Genomic DNA, 20,004 nt, shown 5'->3' on the forward strand with positions numbered 1-20,004 from the left:
CTGTCATGTGTAAGATCTGATTTGGAACATCCCTACAGGGTACAACACTCACTGGAAAAAATAAGGTGACATTTCTGTTGCCACCCTAAAACACTGCAGTTCCTTTGCAACAGATTTCTGTAACAATATCCCCCAGTGTCTGAATTCTGGACTTTCTGCTTTTTGAGTAGTCCAGAGTTTTCATAAATGATCTTTTTCCCATCTTTCCCATGCCAAAAATGCATGCTAGAATCCTCCTCTCTGCATCACACTTCATTCTGCAGCTGGGATCATTCTAGCTGGGCTCCTGTTGCCTTTGTACATGGGCAGAAGAGCAGGGGGCTCTGCAAATTATAATTGGTACTACATGGTGCTGCCAGATACTTGGCTTTCACTCGTGCACATTCAGGGCAAAGTTTAATAGCTGGATAGCAATAAGCTGTATTTAAGCCAGTAACCTCCAAGCTGAAAGGCTCTGTAACCCGTTACTAATTTCCTGACTCATCTTGCCCTCTCATCGTGCAAAACATTCCTGCAGCTTTGTATCAGAAGCAGAAGCTGTTGGAGTCAAAAGCCCTTAACCAAGTAGTGGAGGAACACAAGAACTGGATCTAATACCATATTTTTATTCCACAGTTTGTCTGTCTGGCAAAAGTTCCACAAACATTTGGTTGCTGTGCTGTACCTTGCTTATCCAAACTTCCCACATGTTAGACATATTCTCCTTCTAATTTGGCTGTGATGGCTTTTATTGAGCCCTCTCTACTGCCTTTGTAGATTGTTACATAGCCAGATATGTGAATCCCTTTGATCACCAGCATTACAAAGACTCTCCTGTGGAAAGAATAACGTGATAGTTGAAAAAATGATAAAGATGCACAACTCCATCACACACTCACAATTTACTGTTGCTGCTGCTGCAGAGCTGTGTGGAAAAAACAGTCTGGTGGCCTGAACTTCAAATCTACAACAGTGTGTTCAAGATGTCTGAGCTCTTGAGAGTATTTGCTGGTGTAGTGAATTAAATTTAGAGCTGTGCAAATCCGGCTTTGGATTTAGATTTATGAGATTCACCTTTGACCTGGCTTTGAATGGCGATTTGGATGCCTGTCTTATGCAAATAAGTGGGCAGTGTACTTTTTGTTCTAGCATTCAGTACTGAAAGGATATAATTTTTATGAGGAATACTTTACCCACTAATCACCAGTTCAAGCTAGGGTGCCTGCTTATGGCTATGTCTCCTCTTTCCTACGAGATCAGGCTTTAAGGTGTCTGCAGTAAGAATAATTTCAATTTAATAATCTTGGTGCAAACAGTAAATTGAGAGAATGCCATCAAACACTGCTAACATAAAGGTCTGAGTAAGTGGATTAGTGTATAGAGTTCATGTAAACCATAATCAGCTGTTCAGCCAGCAGTACAGACACAGCTTGTCAGGGAAGGTTAAGTTTGCATTGTGATGGTTTTTGGGTTTTCTATTTCCTTCTTGAGGACAGAAGGTAAAGCTGAGAAGAGAGGTTCTGGATGTCAAGAAAGATGCTGGAAAACACTGTTTCAAAAAAGACCTTCCTGGGATGTTTTAACAGTTATGAACTGAACCCAGCCTTGCAAAGAGAGATGTCTTCACATGCCAGATGAAACCAGGAGAAACCTCTCTGAGTCCCTTATGTGGCCGGCAACCTCCAATTAGTCCTTCCTTCCCACAATTAGCACCCGGAGATGGGCATCGATGTCAAAAGCTGCATCTCTTTCCTATTGTGGTTTCAAAATACTCTGCCATCTTGGCCATCCAGACTTCCTGTGATAATGGTTGCCATGACAGGAATTCTCTCATTCTCTCTTTGATCCCATTTTGGAGACACCCTTCCATCTGCAGCAGTGATTACACTGGTCACAGCTTCCTGCTGAGCACTGTCTATCTGCTAAAAGAAAAATAAAAATAAAAACGGAAAACCAGCCAAGGTCCTTGCAATATTCAATATAGATTAACATTATTCACCTGCTAAAAATAAAACAAATAAAATCAAAGAATACAAATCAAAGTAAGATAAAATAAAATAAAATAAAATAAAATAAAATAAAATAAAATAAAATAAAATAAAATAAAATAAAATAAAATAATTATAGAATCTAATTCTGTTCTTGAAAAAAGCAAGAATGGTAGTAATGTAATCTTTCAGATTGTATCTGCTTCACAGACTATGAGTAATAAATTCACCTTGATGAACGTAAGAGGAGTGAATATTTATTAGCAGCCTCTGATCTTAATTTGATGAGAAACCAGCGGGGCAAAACCTAAAAAAATTGTCCACTGACTACAAATTTCTTAGGCTTTAGGAGCTAAAAAGCATGTCCTGAAGCAAACCAGAGCCCTTTAGCTGCCAGCACCCATGTACTTGGTGTCCACCTTGGCTTCCCCACCACCTTCCAGCCATAGGATAGGGGTGTCAGCATGACATCAGCACTCCCTGAGCAGACAGGTGTATTCCTTGCACCACCACTGTGGCCTTTCTTTGGACTCATTTGCCATCAGCTTAGTCTGCATCGAGATCCTGAGTGGGACCTGGCAGGTTCCAGCTGCATGGAGCAGGCACTTGCAGCCCTTGGAGGGGACCAATCACTGTCCATGACTTTTTCTGCTCAAACCCCACAGCCCCTCCATATAGAGTCTTTTCCCTATTGTTGCCTTTGCCTAAACATTGTCGCACTATTGTTATATTGTATTCTCCATGTATTGTTAAACTAAAACACCATAATTATAGGCTCCAGGTATGGCTGAAGTTAAACAAAAACCACTGCAGTGATTGCCAGTCTCCCCAGTGGTGTTTTCCCATGCACTGTGACTCCCATGTAGAGAGCAATCTGAGTAGCTTGGAGAAACTCAGCAGGAGAAGGTGGCAATTAAGAGCCTGTTGATACAAACAGGCATTTTGGTAGCTTTCCCACAGTCAGAGAACTCTGTGGATTTGTTTTAGATGAAGATCTGGGCCTGGTTGAGCCAGAAAACAAGGCAGAAAAAACAAAAAGCGTGTGAAAAGAGCAGCACATTGAAATTACACCGTTTTCCACCTATGACACTCAAAGGAACAACGCCAAGTTTGGGAACCAGTTCCTCACCTCTTTCTCCCTTTCCAGAAGCCAATGTGACAGCATGTCCCCCAGCCGGGGGCAGGAATGCAGAGCTGGATAGGATATCAAAACATACTGCGGGCTGGTCTGAATGGAAAACTGGACAAGATACAAACACCCTCTGTGATTCCCAGGCATTATACACTCACAAGGGCACAAATACAGCTGCAGGTAGGAAAGTAGATTTTGGCATGCTGAAGGCTGCAGATGTCTGTCTGAGCTTCCTAACTCCATCAAAAGCTTTGCTGTTTTCAAGCCTGCTTCTTCCATGTCATTGTTCCCTCCCCTTGGGTTTTTGTTCTGTCCTTGTTCATGTAAATACCCACCAAGGGAGGAGTAAAAAGGCTTGCGGAAAGTGCCAACTGCAGCTCCTTACTCTGTGGACTTATGGCTTCCTCCTGTCTCTCTTCCACCATCTGCATGTTTCCGTGAGGGTTTGCATGCCTAGGGCAATCTTTGCTTTCAAGCTAAGCTGTATAAAAGAAAGCTCACAAGGAAATCTCCCAGTCAGAACTTGTTGGAAGAGAACTTAAAGCAGAGGGTGATGTAGTCCACATAAAAATTGTGGAACTGAATAAATAATCAAGAATGGGCTTTAGATATCTCAATTACCAGATAAAATGCCAAAAGCAATATGAAATAAAGCAGCAACTGTGGAAATGAGAGGAAGCAAAGTACATTTTCCTTTCTTCCTGATAGACTCAGTTTTGGACTCTTCAGTGACAGTCTATTAATTTTCTGTGTGTTTTGGCATCAGAAACCTTATGAACACACAGGGACATATATTCTGCTGAATTTTAAAGCTTAGTTTTAATGTCAAAAAGTCAAGGGCTTGCACATCCACAGCTCTTTGTACACACTGTAAAAATACAGATATTTTAAAACGCCCTTAAAGTCAAGCTATTACCATCCCCATCTGGATTCCCCACAGTGAAACAGAAATGCAAGCACTCATCATCACATATCCATGCTGGTCAAATCATCTTGCCAGAGGGAGCTTCTGGATAGCACTATGGATTCACACAAGACGGGGCAGACACAGTGGCTCTTTTGGTTTTGGGACTGTCACTCAGCCACCCCCTCCCTTTACCAAGGGCCACAAGTTCTGTTTTCCTGGCATGCTACAGTCAAAGCTTAAACAAACTCCCAGAAAGCTACTTCTTTACTCCCTGAGGTTTGAATCGGGGGCTTGACCCTGCTCAAGCCTGGCTGGTGGCTTCCCCAGAACTGCTTTGCTTAGGCTCAGGCATCCTACAGGCTCTTGGGCTTTCCATCTGCCTCCCCCCTCTGCATTCATCTCTTGGCTCCCTGAGAGGGTGTAAGTCCTTATGTCTGTGCTCTTTTGTTTCTTTCTTTGCCCTGCTGATCTGTACACGATTTCCCTTTGTTTGCTGAAGCATTTTCTGTTCCTCCCTCAAAGCCTGCCTGCTGAGCTGATGCCACCAGCTGTGGAGTTAGGCCACCTCAACCCTTCCATTCCCACGTGGCGCACAAAATGGCAGTGCCAGAGCAGGGTGGTGATTGACTGGTTGCTGTCTGCTACTGCAAGGTTCCATGAGCAGCGCTTCCCACACAGCATAGCTTAATATGCCCTATTTAGCAAGCAGGCTTGTGCAACTGTCCCTCAAGTGACATGGAGGGCACGCTGTACCTGTGCTGAGCAGAAGAGAAAGCCGGTGTGGCTTGGGATTGCAGGGTATTGTGAAGCAAGGCAGCCAGAGAAGCAACACAGGACAGCGTGTAGGAAATGAGGACTTGCAGAGGTAGCCAGAGGAAACTTCTGCCTCATCCAGAGAGCAGTCTTTCTCTAGATACAGCATGAGGAAGGTAAAGCAACCCATAGTTATGCTGCAGAAATACCTAAAGACCTCACTCAAGTGCAGACTAATCTTTGTCACGGCTCACTAGTGATCTGAGGACAGCAATGAATAGGTTTGCAGTCAAACACACTTTTCTCAGACCTACCTTATTTTGCTGTTTTTCTTGGTAGTCTGACATCTCTTCCTGGGCTACACTTAGACATGTCTGTAAAGGCTGGTTGCTTTATGATCCTGTCATCAGGCCTTGATATGGAATAAGACTGCCGCTTAACCTCGCAGAGCACTGCAGAAGAAGAGGCAGAGATCAGAGCTTTCTTGAGAAAATGAAGGTTCCTAGTATTATGTTCTTCATGTTTTGAAAGAAATCAACATATTTAAAAAAAAAAAAAAATCACAAGAATGAGCAGAACTAGAAGACTCATGTATTTTTGCAAGCTCATACCCTAATATATGTTATGTATTATATCCTAAAGCAAAGCATATGCCTTCTCATTCACCAGTAGCTAGCTGCAAGGCAGTCATCAATGTCTGTTTGCAGAATGGGACGTGATGCCACTGCAGACAGAGGTGAGCACCTCCAACAAGAGCTTTTCTCCCCTTGCTGCAGGCAGGAACTCTCCACTCTGACTGTACAGCTGTCTTTTCGAGGGCTGAGTCCCATGGTCCATAGTACATCACAGAGGGCTTTTGGAGGGAAGCACAACCTTCTCCCTGTGCCGTTACTGCAGACAGTTTGCACAGAAGTTGGCTTTTGTCGGCTTTTGCTTCAGCAAGCAAAGGCAGGAAAACAGCTGTCAAGGTAGAAATACAGTCAAGAGTATATATAAGTGATTTCCAGTTAAGGCAGTGCTGTATTTACCTATTTTTCATAGATGTGGAGCAGGTGAGTTTACTATTTGCTTTATCACCTAAAAACACTGTTCAAAAAGTTGCTTTCAACCTCCTCAGTCTCATAAAAGTATTTGTTTCATGCCCATTTTCTGGTCTTTCTTTAACCTGCTTTCTATGGAAACATTTTACAGCTGTAATCAATCAGATGTCCCATTGCCTATTTCCCTACATGAAACCTCACACACAAGACCCCCTTAATAGAAGATGGATTGTAGTGTGTGCTTTGTTGTTAGAAAGACAATCTTTGAGAATTTAGTCATGACTTCCTGCTACTGCAAAATATGTCTCCAGCTCTGCCAGTTAGCAAGTCTGCCTGTTCAACCCATGAAGCTGAGGGTGCTTCAGGAGCCATCAGGCCTGTTCAATAAACCGTGCTGATCTTTTCATCTTCTCGATTTCCTGAGTCATTCCAGCTCTGGACCTCAGCTGCCATATGGAATCCTGCTTTGTAATACTATCTGAAACACACTTTCAGCTCATAAATGTGTTTGTGTTTAGAACTACAAAGGACACTTCCTGGCTTTTCAGTAGGGCTTTTTTTTTTTTTTTTTAATATATGTATTTATGAAATAAAACGTCAAGCTCCTTGGCATGATTGCGTTCATACCAACTTGATTCTCATGTGATTTCCTATGAATAATAATGAAAGTGCTGCTTTAAATAAAATATGCATCCTGATCCTGCTAGAAATTGGTTTTAATCTCTTTTTCTCTATATATAGTGTTTTGCTGAATAAATTTTCTTGTAAATTTTAAGAGAAAATTAAAAATCTTTAAAATGTGTGTTACTACATCACACTGTGAGGCAGAAAAAAGCATCTGTCAAGTAATGTGTCTCATTCTTAACATTGTTTTTGTACAAGTTTGTTGTTTGGGTTTTTCTTTTCCTTAGACTCCACCATTTTTTGCATTTTCCAACAACACTGAAATCATGTTTTTCATTAGTTAACTATAGCTGCTTGCATGTTGGTGCCCTCAGAGTGGGGCAGGAGACCACATGTGCAGTGCTATATTTCTCCGTGATTTTGTAGTTTGGACTTCAGTGAATAATGTGAAAATTGCACACACATAAGGCTGACTTGCAGTGTTTCTTTTTCAAAAACATATCAGGACTTTCTATGCTTCAGCTCTGAAAGGCTCAACTTATTTTATCTGTTCTGCTGTACACGTCAGAGGTCATGAAAATGAAGAAGGGAAAACTCAGTGCAGACTGAGCTGGCCATACATACACAGGACAAAACAAATTCTTAAAATCTCACCTTGTAATAGTGCAAGGAGACTGAAAAGAGTGTTTCTGCTGTCTCCCCAGTCCAGCTTTGGCCATAGCTTGCTGGGACTGAGGCAATACTGCAGCACAACACAGAACTGGGTGCTGATGTCACTTGGTCAGGAGGATCCAGCCAACCACTGAACCTGCCTGTATGGTAGCAGTGACATGTGCCAAGGACTTTCAGCACTTGTCTGCCACGAAAATAGACCCAGAGCAGAAAATAACCTACCCTACAGTCAGGCGGCAGGAAGAACTGTGGGACTGGGAAGCCACACAGAGAAACTCCTGAGCACTTCCAACTTGGGCTGGAGCCAAAGAGGCAGAGTTGTGCCCAGCAACAATTTCCCCAGCTTTTGAGGAGCACCCATTTCTCACCTATGTGGTTGCATCACATAGTTCCATTCAGACACTTGCTTTTCTTCCTCTGAGATGATGCCAGCACCTTGCTGTCACCTCTGAGGGACCAGTCAGTTTGCTGTGGGGAGCAAACAAGACTCCTGTTGCTGTCTGCCTGGTCTAGAGGGTTTCCAGAGAACCAGAGGGGCTGTGATGTGGACAGTGAGTGCACAAAAGGAGTCAGGGTCTTCCACCACCAGGGACCAACCGGGACCAGGCACCTTGGTGGGAGTGAAATGGGTGTTGCTCCAGAGGGGCCCTTCTGACCCCATCCTGCCCCATGCTTGTGTCTCCCCTAGGCTGCGGTGCCACGGCACATCATGGAGGTACAGGGCTTCTGCAGCACAGATGTGGTGCCGCGCTGCCTTGGACCCACAAAGCGTGGAAGGACATCAAAAGAGCATATGCCTCAGCAACGGCACTTTCCAGCAGCCAGCTGTCCTGCCTGCTCAGAGCCATATGTGCATCCAGGCCCCCTGGACCCTTCTGGAAAGGAGTTGTATTTGAACTGGGGCAGGCTGGGCACAAAAGTGCAGCCTGCTGTCCTGCTCGGCCTCACTGCCAGTGCCTTTGCACCCACTGAAGTATTAGAGCAGCAGTGGGAGATGGCAGCAGTACACATAGTGGGGAGTGGGATTTCATTTGCACATTGGAGTCAGCACAGAAGATGGGAGCTGACATGGTCACAGGTGAGGAGTGGGTTTTCATGTAAAGCGAGGTTAAATGAAGGCATTTCAGCCTGGAAAAGGAGCAGCACAGAGGCCTCCAAAACAGTGGAAGAGAACAGGGATCACTTGGTTTGTAGTGGTTCATAGCACTAGTACTAAGTGGCACAAAGAAAGAACAAAAACCCCAGAGCAAATCCCCTTTCAGCAACACAGAATCAAACTCTGAAACTCATTGTTTGAGGATAATCTGACAAAAGGTATAAACAGAGTGAAAAAGTGTTAGACAAAGGAGACATGAGCAGAGACCATGCCTTGCCAATCTTAATATTGGGAGGTCTTTAAGCTTTCAGATACAGGGGGCAGGTACCCCATTGTTTATACTTTTATGAGCATTCTGTACTGTTAGAGCAGTGGACTAAACAGATCTGTGGAGTGATTCAGTACAGCTGTTTTACTGGCATGTTCATAGAACAGTTGCAAGATTATTTTATGTTTATTATGAATTATTTTATATTTCCAAAGAATGGTTTTTGCAAATGCATATAATGGAACTAATTAAAAAATCAGCCATGATCATGTGTTTGAAATCATTGTGAAGTTAATGAGGAAGAATTAGATTCCTCATTATAAGTACATCAGGATTAGGAGAGAAGAATATAAACAGAAATGCAAAAGGGTCTAATTCCGAAGGAGGCAGCAAATCACAGTGCTTTTTTTTTTTCCTGATGAACAAGTAATGCTATTTAAATGCAGTTAGGATAACAATTCCCAAAATATCACAGAATAGGAAATGATCAGTTCTATTCCAGATTATTTCTTGTTACTAAACTGTAGCTTTGAAGCTCCAAAACCCTGGAAGGTGGAAAGAAAGCATGAGAATGCGCTGGTCAGTTAGTGACAAGTGTTGCAGTTTCCAAGGGTTTATCGCACCAAAGAAATGGAAACCATCCTGGAGAGTTTTGTGCAGCACAGAATTTTGAACAGCGTAAAGAGTTCTGCAGTCATGTTAAACTGAGTGATGAAAGCCCCACACACTCAGACCAGACTGTGAGTTGAAGCTGAAACAGTTACAGGGGCTTACTTTATAGATAGCATTAGGCTTCGTTCGTGCTTTCATTAGTTTTATTCTTTTGTGCTTTTTAATAATGTGATGCACAACTGTGGATTATTCGCTAGTGACAAAGGAATCTGAAGCCACACAGGAAGTGGGCACCAGTGGTGAACTAGATGTTAGATAGCTACAGCTGCTAGGTAATGGTCATGTTAAGTAAAGGCACTGAATAAATTTACCCAACATGTAACAACCCTCATCTTTATAGCAGGGCTAGAATCACAAATCCCATGCTTACACACCTCTAATTAGGCAGGAACTTGGCAGAAAAAATGTTTCTCTGAACAATGCACTCTACTCACAAACATGGTGCTATATGAAAACTTTCGCTTCTAAGAAAATGTGGGTGCTCGGAGACGACATGAAGCGAAGTATGGCCACTTGTGACATGATGATCTGAAGTCCATGATCTTGGTATTTCTCCTCTGTTCTCCTCGTCATAGCATCCCGGCTGGACTGCTGCTGATGTCATGGCTGTGGCCTCCTCAGCCTGGCTCTGGACAAGCCCCATCTGACCAAACCTTGGGCTCAGGCAGATTCAGTACTGGCTTCAGCTTTTACCCAGTGTTTGCTAGACAGTCCCAGGGCAGTTCTTCGTGCAGCTGCTGGGGCAACATTCCTTGAAGAGCTGCAGGGAAGAGGCAAGATCTTGAAGAAAGGAGATGGGCATGGTTCCCCAGCGTGCTGCTGATACCAGGTCCTCTCCTGTCCACACTACTCAGCCTGTGAGGGCTAATTGCTATCAGAAGCATTCTTTGAACTAGACCTGTCAGGGTAGCCTCAATGAACAGATGTGGTACATTAGAAGACAGGCCCCTTGTGGCCTGGAGCAGCCACAGAGCAGTTTCCCAGGACGGGGCAGGGGAGCTTCTTCGAACCCCATTCCCCCTCTGCGCACAACATTAAAGCAACTGCATGGAAAATGCTTTGAATGTAACTGCCCATTTCCTTGCCACCACTGAAGAGCTCCCATTAATCCACATTTTAAGGAGCAAAACATACTTTAGTGACTTGTGCCTGAGCTTGACCTTGCTTTGAAGCACTTTCATACATCACCCATATTGACAATATCTGTTTCTTAGCTGTAAATCATTCTTTACAAAAGCAAAGAGGGGCCCCTTTCTTTGTGCAAAAAATGGTAAATCCCTAGCTCATGTAGTTCATTAATTAAGAAAAAGTCAGTACTTCAGGACAGCGGAAACTGTCTGCAAGCAACATGACCTCTTTGTCTATGACAAATAAAGTGACCTCATTGGTTGGAATAATACTCCCTATAATTCAGCACTTTGACATACCACATTTGCAAAGGAAGCTGGAGGAAGGAATAGAAGGAGCACTCTTCTGTGTGTTACTCACAAAATAAATCCATCTGTACAGACAATTCTCCAAAATAGTCTTTTTAGACTTGCAAAGTATAACAGTTTGAGCACATTTTATTATCTCCATAGAGATCTTTGAGCTTGGCATTCTGAGAGTGGGAAAATGTTAGGCTTTTTGAGTTCAGCTCCCCACCTTCCCTTCCCCAGTGGGGCCTAGATGCCCTACTGAGTACTTTTAAGCTCCTTTGCTCCAAAAATAACCCCCACAGAACCATGTAATATCAAGTTAGAAGGGACCCATAAGGATCATTGAGTAACTCTAGTCTCCTGTCAGGACTACCTAAAGCTAAACCATATGGTTAAGAGCAGCATCCAGATGCTCCTTGAGCTTTGACAGGCTTGGTGCCATCAGAGCTTCTCTGGGGAGCCTGTTCCAGTGACTGACCACTCTCTCAGGGAAGAACTTTCTCCCAGTGCTCAAACTCAGCTGCCAGCGGCGCAGCTTCATTCCACCTCCTTGTGCCTGGCCGCCAGAGAGAGGATCAGCACGTCCCCCTCTGCTGCCCCCTTGAGGCAGTTGTAGGCTGTGATGAGGGCCCCCCTCACTCTTGTCTTCTCCAAGCAGAACAAACCAACTGACCTCAGTTTCCCATCCTGAATCTTGTCTTTCAAAACCTTTCATGATTTTGGTTGTCCTCCTTTGGACACAGTTTGATGTCCTTATATTTAGGCACTCAGAACCACACACAGTACTCCATGTAGGGCCACACCAGTGCAGTGTAAAGTGGGACAGTCACCACCCTTGACCTGCTCACCATGCTGTGCTTGATACACCCCAGGCCATGGCTGTCCCTTTTGGCTGCTAAGACACACTGTTGACTCAAATTCAACTTGCCATCAACCCAGACCTCCAGATCTCTTGCGGCAGGACTGCTTTCCAGCCTCTCACACCCTTCAGCCAGGTGGTGAATCTGGCGCTTGCTCTTGCTAAATTTCCTTTGGTTGGTGATTGCCCAGCTCTGTAGTTTATCCACATCTCTCTGTAAGTCCTCCCTACCCTCAAGGGTGTCCACCGCTCCTCCTAGTTTAGGATCACTGGCCCTTAGGATCACAAACTTACTTAGTGTACATTTAACTCCTGCGTCCAGATAATTTATAAAATCATTAAAAAGCATTGGCCCTAGAATTGTGCCTTCTGGAACACCACTGGTGACTGGCTACCAGCCTGGTGTAACCCCATTCCCTAAAAGTCTTTGAGCCCAACCCAGCAGCCCATTGTTCACCCAACATGGTTATTCTGGACTTGTCAAGCTGTGCAGGACATTCTGTCCAGAAAGATGTTGTGAGAGACAGTATCAAAAGCTTGCTAAAATCCAAAACACCACATCTGTTTCTTCTCTTGGTCAGCTAGAGTGGTGACCTTGTAATGGAAGGAAGGTAAGCTCGTTAAGCAGGTCTTTCTCCTCGTGAACCCGTGATGGCTGTGACCAATGGCTGCATTGTCTCTCAAGTGTTTTTCAGTAACTCCCAGAATAGTATTCTCCATCATTTTACTAGGTACTGAAGTGATGCTGACAGGCCTGTATTTACCAGGGTTTTCCCTCTTGCCCCCCTGAATATTCAGACATTTACTAGCTTCCAGTTGACTGAGACCTTTCGAGAGTCCTAAGACCACTTAAAAATAATGGAGAGAGGTCCCATGATAATATAACTCACCTTTTTCTGTAGTCTGGGGTGAATCCCATTGGTCCCCATAGATTCATGCATGCAGCTGCAGCAAGTCTCGAACAACTTTAGAGTCATCTGGGAGTTGATTTGTCAATCCCACACTTACAGTCTTCCAACACAAGGCTCTGGGAGTCCTGGAGCTCATCATTGGTGTTGAAGACAGAGACAAAGAAGGTGTTAAACATCTTCATTTTCTCTACATCATTATTTGTGAGGTGACTGACCTCATCAAACAATGGACCAGTTTTATCTTCAATTCTCCTTTTCTTGTTAACATACTTCAAACAGCCCTTTTTGTTGTCCTTCACATGCTGGCTAGCTTGAACTCTAATCAAGCTTTGGCTGCACAATTTTTCTCCCTACAGGGGTGAAGAGCATCTCTGTAGTCCTTTTGTGTTGCCTGTCTTTTATTCCAATATCCATACACTTTCTGCTTAAGTTCTAGAAGAAGATCCCTGCTCAATCAAGCCAGCTTTCCGCCCTGCTTGCTTGAAACTTTGGAATTGCCTGCTTCTGTGCTCTGAAAAGCTGGCTCTTAGACAGCAGCCAGAATTCATACACCCCAATAAGAATCAGATTCCTTGTGGTTCTGCCTAACAAGCTCCTTCAGCAGCCTGAAGTCTGCTCTCACTTGTCCAGGACCAGTTTTGCTAATAGTTTTTCTCCTACCTCTTCATGCTGCATGCATTAGTATAAAAACATTTCAAATGTGCTCCACTGTACTCAGCACACCATGGAGCAGATTGAACAACTTTACTAGCACATCATTGCTCAAACACAGGCCTGCCTCCTCCAGGCTTACGTCTAGTAAGCCTGATTTTATCCCTTTCTCCCTTCAAATCTAGTTTAAAGCTCTTTCAATGAGCCCTGCTCAACCCTAGTGCAAAGTTCCTTTTGCCCATCTGCTGCTGACCGGCCTGGTGCTGTGTAGCCCAACTCATGGTCAAACCCCCCAAACTTCTGCCAGTGACATCAGTCTTGGAGGCAGGTATTGATCTACTGGGTCTTCCTCTTTCTTCCCTCATCATTCCCTGGTGTCCTCAACATAAAAAGGACATGGAACTGCTGGAACAAGTCCAGAGGAGGGCCACGAGGATGATCAGGGGACTGGAGCACCTCCCGTATGAAGACAGGCTGAGAAAGTTGGGGCTGTTCAGCCTGGAGAAGAGAAGGCTGCGTGGAGACATCATAGAAGCCTTCCAGTATCTGAAGGGGGGCTAAAGGGATGCTGTGGAGGGACTCTTCATTAGGGATTATAGTGACAGGACAAGGGGTAATGGGTTAAAACTTAAACAGGAGAAGTTTAGATTGGGTATAAAGAGGAAGTTCTTTACTGTAAGGGTGGTGAGACACTGGAATGGGTTGCCCAGGGAGGTTGTGAGTGCTCCATCCCTGCAGTGTTCAAGGCCAGGTTGGACAGAGCCTTGGGTGACATGGTTTAGTGTGAGATGTCCCTGCCCATGGCAGGGGGGTTGGAACTATATGATCTTAAGGTCCTTTCCAACCCTAACTGTTCTTTGATTCTATGATTCTACGATTCCCTGAAACCGGAAGAGTAGAGGATAACACTACTTGTGCTCCTGACTCCGCGACCCAAGGCCCTAAGGTCTCTCTTAATTGCCCTCAGACTTCTTATTGCAATTTCATTGCTGCTTACCTGAAAAATCAATAATGGATAATAATTTGAATGCCATATCAGGATAGGAAGTTTTCTTTTCACATCTTTAACCTGGGCCATGGAGAGGCAGCAGACTTCCTTAAAAAGTGGGTCCACTCTGCATATTGGACTTTCAGAAGAGAGTCTCCTATGGCAATGGTCCATCTTTTTCAATTTATGGAAGTGGTTTTGAGGCAAGGCATAGACTGACTGAAGCTTTGTGACACATTGAACCTAGATGAACCATTGTCCTCATCACTTTTCAGTTCCACTTGCAGAGCTGCGTACCTATTATGCAAGGGCACCTGGGTTTGTCATACTGGAGATGCGCCTGCTGCCCTGGGTAGGAGCTTGTACGTTCCATAAAGGGAACCATTTTCCTGTATCCCTTAAGTTACCACTTCCTGCTAAGTGGGGAAAGGATAAGGAATCATCTGCATCAACCAAAATACCAGAGATCTCCCACAGCACACCCACCCATGGTGCTCAAATGATCACTTGGTTTTAAAGCTCTTTAATTCCCTGTGTCAATCTATTTAGTCTTAATCAAGGAAATAATTTTAAGTTTTTATATACTTTCTTTTTTAAAAAAAATAAGTTGCTGCTGTGTTAAGATGTAAAAAGGCATTTTCAGCTAAGGTTTGCAAAATGCCTTTGAGACAATATAGCATCTGGAAAAATAGCGTATCTGTTTTTTAAATTATGTGTTTAGATGCTGCAGGGCCAAAGGAGACACTCAAGTATTCTTCAAATGAGATGATAAACCCACAAGTTGTGAGGGTTGTTAAGGCTCCTCCTCCCTTGACAGCACAGCAACATGGAGAAAGCTCTCTTCTTTGCAGATATGAGACTAATTAATTTGAAATAAGCTAATGAATCAAAAACTGTGAACTTCACAAGATGTTGTCAGACACATAGACTTTGCCATGAGGATTTCAAGATAATATTGCTTTGTTTAGTCTCTCTTCCACAGGACTGTTTTGGGTTTTTTTTCCCTCTGTTATTTTATACAAGTCAATCCGGAGACATAAAAAGCTTTGCCTTTTATTCCCAACCTCAGTACTGACTGCAGCTAAGGACAAGAGAGGCAGAAAACAGCAGCAACTGTACCTGAATTAAGATTGGCAAAGCACTGTTGTGGGTACATCTGTGCATGCCCCTGCATGCAGATACAGATTCATGTCATTAAGCAGCCCCTGACCAGATGGTCTAGTTCAGCCAGGAGAAACCCATTAGTTAATCAGTTGGATTTTTGCAATTTTCATCAGAAATCTGTGCTCTCTTACACTGTGCTCACAATTGAAAGCCACTTATAAAAGGCCACTTGTCACTTGCTCTGTGTTATTTGTCTGTGGTTAAAAGAGGCATGGTTGCCACAGAAGCAAAATTAGATATTTTCACTTTCAAAATGTATTAAATGTTTATTTTCTGTGTGATTTTTTCCTCCACCAATGTTTGCTTCTTTAAAGGTCCCACATCTCCCATTACTTTCCTTTTACAGGTTCCCTTGCCCCTGTGGGATGGGATTTTAACTCTTTCTTCCACTGTCCCCTGCACTGGTCATCTCCTTTCCTATATGAAAATAGCAGAAGTATATAACAATGACTATGTTGTTATTACCAGACAAAAATGTTGATATGGGACACTTGTACCAAATTCTGTGCTCTTCACATGAACATAAGAGTCTTGTACTTCTCAGCAGCTGAGTAATCACTGGTTATTTTGGGGGGGTCAATAAAGAAATAAGTTTCTTACTCTTTCTCCAAACACAGAGTTTGAGCAGCCTTGGCAAGTCCCACAACATATACAAAGTAGCACTGTACCCAAAAGTGGATAGCTGGGATGCAATTGAGATCAGCCCAAAGCCTGAGGCTGGGTAGCTGGGTTTTCAGGTGTTTACTGTTTTGGTTAAGTTTGACGAAGCCCAGATCAAAATCACAGCTTACAAATAGTCTGAATAGCCTGAACTTCAGACCACTAAAACTTGCTGACTTTCAAGGACACCAGAGAAGTAGGAATAGAGATTGGTGGTGCAAGAATGGGAATGGTGACTCAGACGTTGAGATGGGGCTTTTTGGAGGGTGAACAGGCCTGCTGCATTTTAGCTCTGCTGTAGGCATTGCTGTCAGCATTTTATTTCCTTAAACCCAGAAGAAATGAAGGAAACACCAGCAAAAATATATTTATCTGTTTTTTTTTTTTCCCTGTGCTCTGTGCCTTCCTCTGACATGCTGAACTACTTTTTTTGTTGTTATGCTAAATGGAAAGACTCAAGTATGTGAGTCTTGGGGCCAGCCTCCCAGCAAGGCACCGAAACAAGCTGATGAGCTTCTGTGGACTACCCCCAAGCCAACCACACACTGGCTTTGGCTCTCTGGAGCCTGCAGTCATAAACAAGATCTTGCAGAGAACCTTTGTTACATTGCATTTGATTTATGTTTCCAGTTAGAGCTGATTTTTTTAGCTAATTTCCCAGCTCTGCGTTATTGCTGTTTACATGCCATCTCTATGTCCCAGTTGCATTTAATAAGCAGGTTACTTTTTAAGGGTGTCTTTCTTCTGTGGAGCCTGGCTCACATTCCTAAATGAAAGATAAAATGGATACTTATAGTGCTCCTCAACTCTTTACTTTTAGGGTGTGGAGAGAGCTTGGCCCCACTCATCTGGCTGCACTTAAGGAACAGACTTCTCTATTAACAACTCCAAAGAAATCTCTTTGTGCTGAACATTTCTATTTTTTCTTCAAGAGATCTTAAGCACCCTATTCACCCAAGAGTTCCCATAAAAGGCCTTATGGTATATTACACAATAACCAAGTAATAATCAGTATCATGATTGTGTCTTTTGATAATGAACAGAATTTTTCACATACACACACACTATTAGCCCAAGCAGCAATATAATTATCGTCTGATTTGTTGAGTCAAAGAACTGGTCTTTCAGGAATCCTCTACTGCTAAAGCAGCAGCCAAACCTCACCCTTTTCACGGCCAAGTGTTTCTTAAAGAATTTTCCAGGCCAACCTCTGCATGGGTAGGTGCAGCAAGGGACAGACCTATGTCAAGGGCATTTGGTATAGGTGCTTCATGAATTTCCCACTCCATGTTTTCTATGCTCTCCATGAGTACCATTCTGTAAATAACCTGTGAAGTTAGAGACAATAAGAAAGGAGGTCATCACTAGGTAGAAATACAGTGTTAAATATTCACATAGAGGTGCTTTAGGCTGCATATAACACAAGATTACTGTTTCCAACTGTTCTGTAAAAGATTACTGTGCCAGTTTGGTTGGAAGCTGCAATGCTTAGCAGTTACTAATAAACCATTCTCTAGTTCCACTGGAAATTGCACAGCAAGTAAGAGGCTTAAACTGCAGCAAAGGAGGTTTAGGTTAAGCATGATACCTTCTTTTCTTTACCTGTAAGTGGGTAGAAGCAAGGCACTGCATTGCCTAGGATGTCCAATCTGTAAGAACTTCCAACAACAGGTTACAGAAGCATCTGTCAGAAATGATGCAAGTATAATTGTTTCTGTCTATTGGGTTACAGAGAAGGACTAAATGACCTTTTGGGACCCATTCCTGTCCCTCTGTGTGTGCAGTTCTGCTTCACTCTGGAGTGAAATGGGATTCACTTATTAGAATCATCTCAATGCGTGAACAAAACTATACCAGTTTTGGCACAGAAATCTGATCAGAAGTTCTGATCTTACTAGATCATTTCAAGTGCTGCTGAAGCAAAGGAAATCTGACTTGCAGTTATATGCAGAAATACAAAACCGTAATAATAATAATAATAATAATAATAATAATAATAATAATAATGTGTTCAGTCAGCTTGTGTGTTTGCTTATCTCTATGTCCTCCTCGAAGCATCTTTAAGGAGAAAAACAGCCATTGGCAATGTGCAACAATCCCTCAGTCAGCAGGATGCTCAGTACTTCCATGAAGCCATGTCGCTTCATTGCCTGATGCACTCACTTCCTGGTCTCTCTGCCAGTTTGTGCTGCTCTGTAGTTTTCCTGGGAGGGAAGCCCACCCCTGGGAAAGCGTTTCTTACTCTCACCAGGTCCTGTCTGGCTGCCCTGCTTTAAACCTTTTGTTTAGTTTAGTGAGATGGAAGCTATATGTCTATGTAAGGGGGTAGGTCTAGGTTAGTTTAAGGAGGGATGAAGATTCAGTACATTTGTTATAATAAAATCTACATCTTCTGTTAAGTGTAGTGTACTGGTTGGCATGGTAACAGCTAATGACATTCAGACAATATCTGTTCTTTTCATTTTCAGTTACGATGTCAGAGATTTTCAAAGATCATGGAGAAGGAGTGATAGGTGATGATGGGGAAAGAGAGTCAGATGTGAAACACTGGTATACATCAGTTTCTTTGCAGATTGCAGCTGTAGTTTGTCTATTTATCTGCAGTTTATCAGACTGTAGAAGTTCACTGCTACTTGTTTCATGACCTGCATTGCAGGGAAACACCACCTACGTCCTAGTCTGAGCCCAAATCCTCTCCTGGGCCACTCGCTGGTGAAAAGAAGCCTCCATTTGTTCCTGCAAAGCCTCCATCGCTGGAAATCTCATAGACGCGCTTTTCTTGCTCTGGCTATTCATTAGCAAATGCAGACTACAACTCACTTTATCTTTCAGGTTTGGTCACGGATTACCAAGGTGCAGAACATGAGATGAGATACATGACACACACATAATGTGGCACTTCCCTATGATCTGGATTTACTAATTATGCTTCAGCTGTAAGCAGCATCAGTTCATCTCAATCCATTAGAAACTAGTTCCTCTGAGAAAGAAGCTGTATGTGAAATAACCTGATCCATCTGGAGTGTCACAAGTTTGAAAAAAAAAAAAAAGGAAACAGTGCTGTCCTTCTTTGAGTCAGCATCTTTCTAACATGGACAGACAATGTCCTGAAACACAGTGCCTGCTGTAATTCTTGTAATGCCTCCTGGTGCTACACAAGGAAATGCATTTATTTCCTGATATCTAAATCCTTTCATGACTTCAGATGGGCCTAAATTTGGTATAGGTGCTTTTTCAGAAATACTCATTGGCACGAAATTGCTTAATACTATCATTTGCCTGATGCACTCTTTTCAGATTCACAAGGACAAATCAGTGATTCTAATGGAATCCTAATGCCTTCCAATAAATAACATCGTAATCCCGAGCAATGACTACACTAGAGTTCAACTGGTTTCTTATTTAGCCATTTCATATTTGAAACATAATTTTGCATACAGATTATTTGAAGTGTTTGAATATGACTTTTCTTTTAGTTGGAGCTCATTGGTTCATCTTGGAACCAGAAACTGTATTGTGAGAACTGTGTTTTATGACTATTCAGTAAACAAAGACCATGCAGATCAGTAACACTCTAAAAAGAGATAAACATGCAGTCTAGCACAGGCTGAGCATGCCAAGAAGGCACATGGTTTCACCTTTGCCACTTTCATTGTTTTGCTTCCTATTGCTGTACAGAATTTAGGCTGCTCTTTGCCTGCAGCCTGGGTTTGGGTGAGGGGTATGATCCTTTCCCCCTTTTCTGGAAAACCACATACCACTTCTGTCTGCCATGTCACAGGATCTAAGTTCCAACAGTGGCACGAATACAGGGCAGCTTTCGTCAAAATGTGCTCATATGTCAACTCTATAGGCTTTCAAATCAAAGTCAGAAACCTGCACTCTAGCAAATAGAAGCCTTTTGCATTGTAGAGACTACTCATCTTTGTAGAGACTCATCTTTGCAACATGCAATGTTCACGTTTGCCCTGAAGGTTTTGCCTTAAACTCCCAATATCTAGGTCACTTGGTGACTAGAAATGTCTTTTTTTATTTTAAACATTCTTCTTTCAGACTCCAGCTGCCATTGATATGCCAAGAGCATGAGTTTAACACATGTTGGGAGCATATAAAATAGCTGTAGCAGAAAGGCAAACCTATGAGCAATGGTGGCACTGAGAAGCATCATATGTCAGCCCTGACATCAGAAAGATTAAAGTGTCAATGAAAAAGGAGGACCAGT

General features: G+C 43.0%; 1 long non-coding RNA gene across 2 annotated transcripts; it reads right to left on the reverse strand.

Moving 5' to 3' along the window:
- Positions 1-592: 592 nt before the first annotated feature.
- On the reverse strand, positions 593-7,115 carry LOC136005451 (uncharacterized). Of its 2 annotated transcripts, none has more exons than XR_010608782.1 (3): positions 7,078-7,115; positions 5,074-5,211; positions 593-1,901 (listed from the first exon to the last, which is right to left on the reverse strand). It is a non-coding gene; the product is annotated as an uncharacterized LOC136005451 (long non-coding RNA). The 2 variants fall into 2 exon arrangements; XR_010608781.1 differs by lacking the exon at positions 7,078-7,115 and adding an exon at positions 5,426-5,550.
- Positions 7,116-20,004: the final 12,889 nt, after the last annotated feature.

Source organism: Lathamus discolor, chromosome Z (genome assembly GCF_037157495.1).
Source record: "Lathamus discolor isolate bLatDis1 chromosome Z, bLatDis1.hap1, whole genome shotgun sequence".
Lineage (NCBI taxonomy): Eukaryota > Metazoa > Chordata > Aves > Psittaciformes > Psittacidae > Lathamus > Lathamus discolor.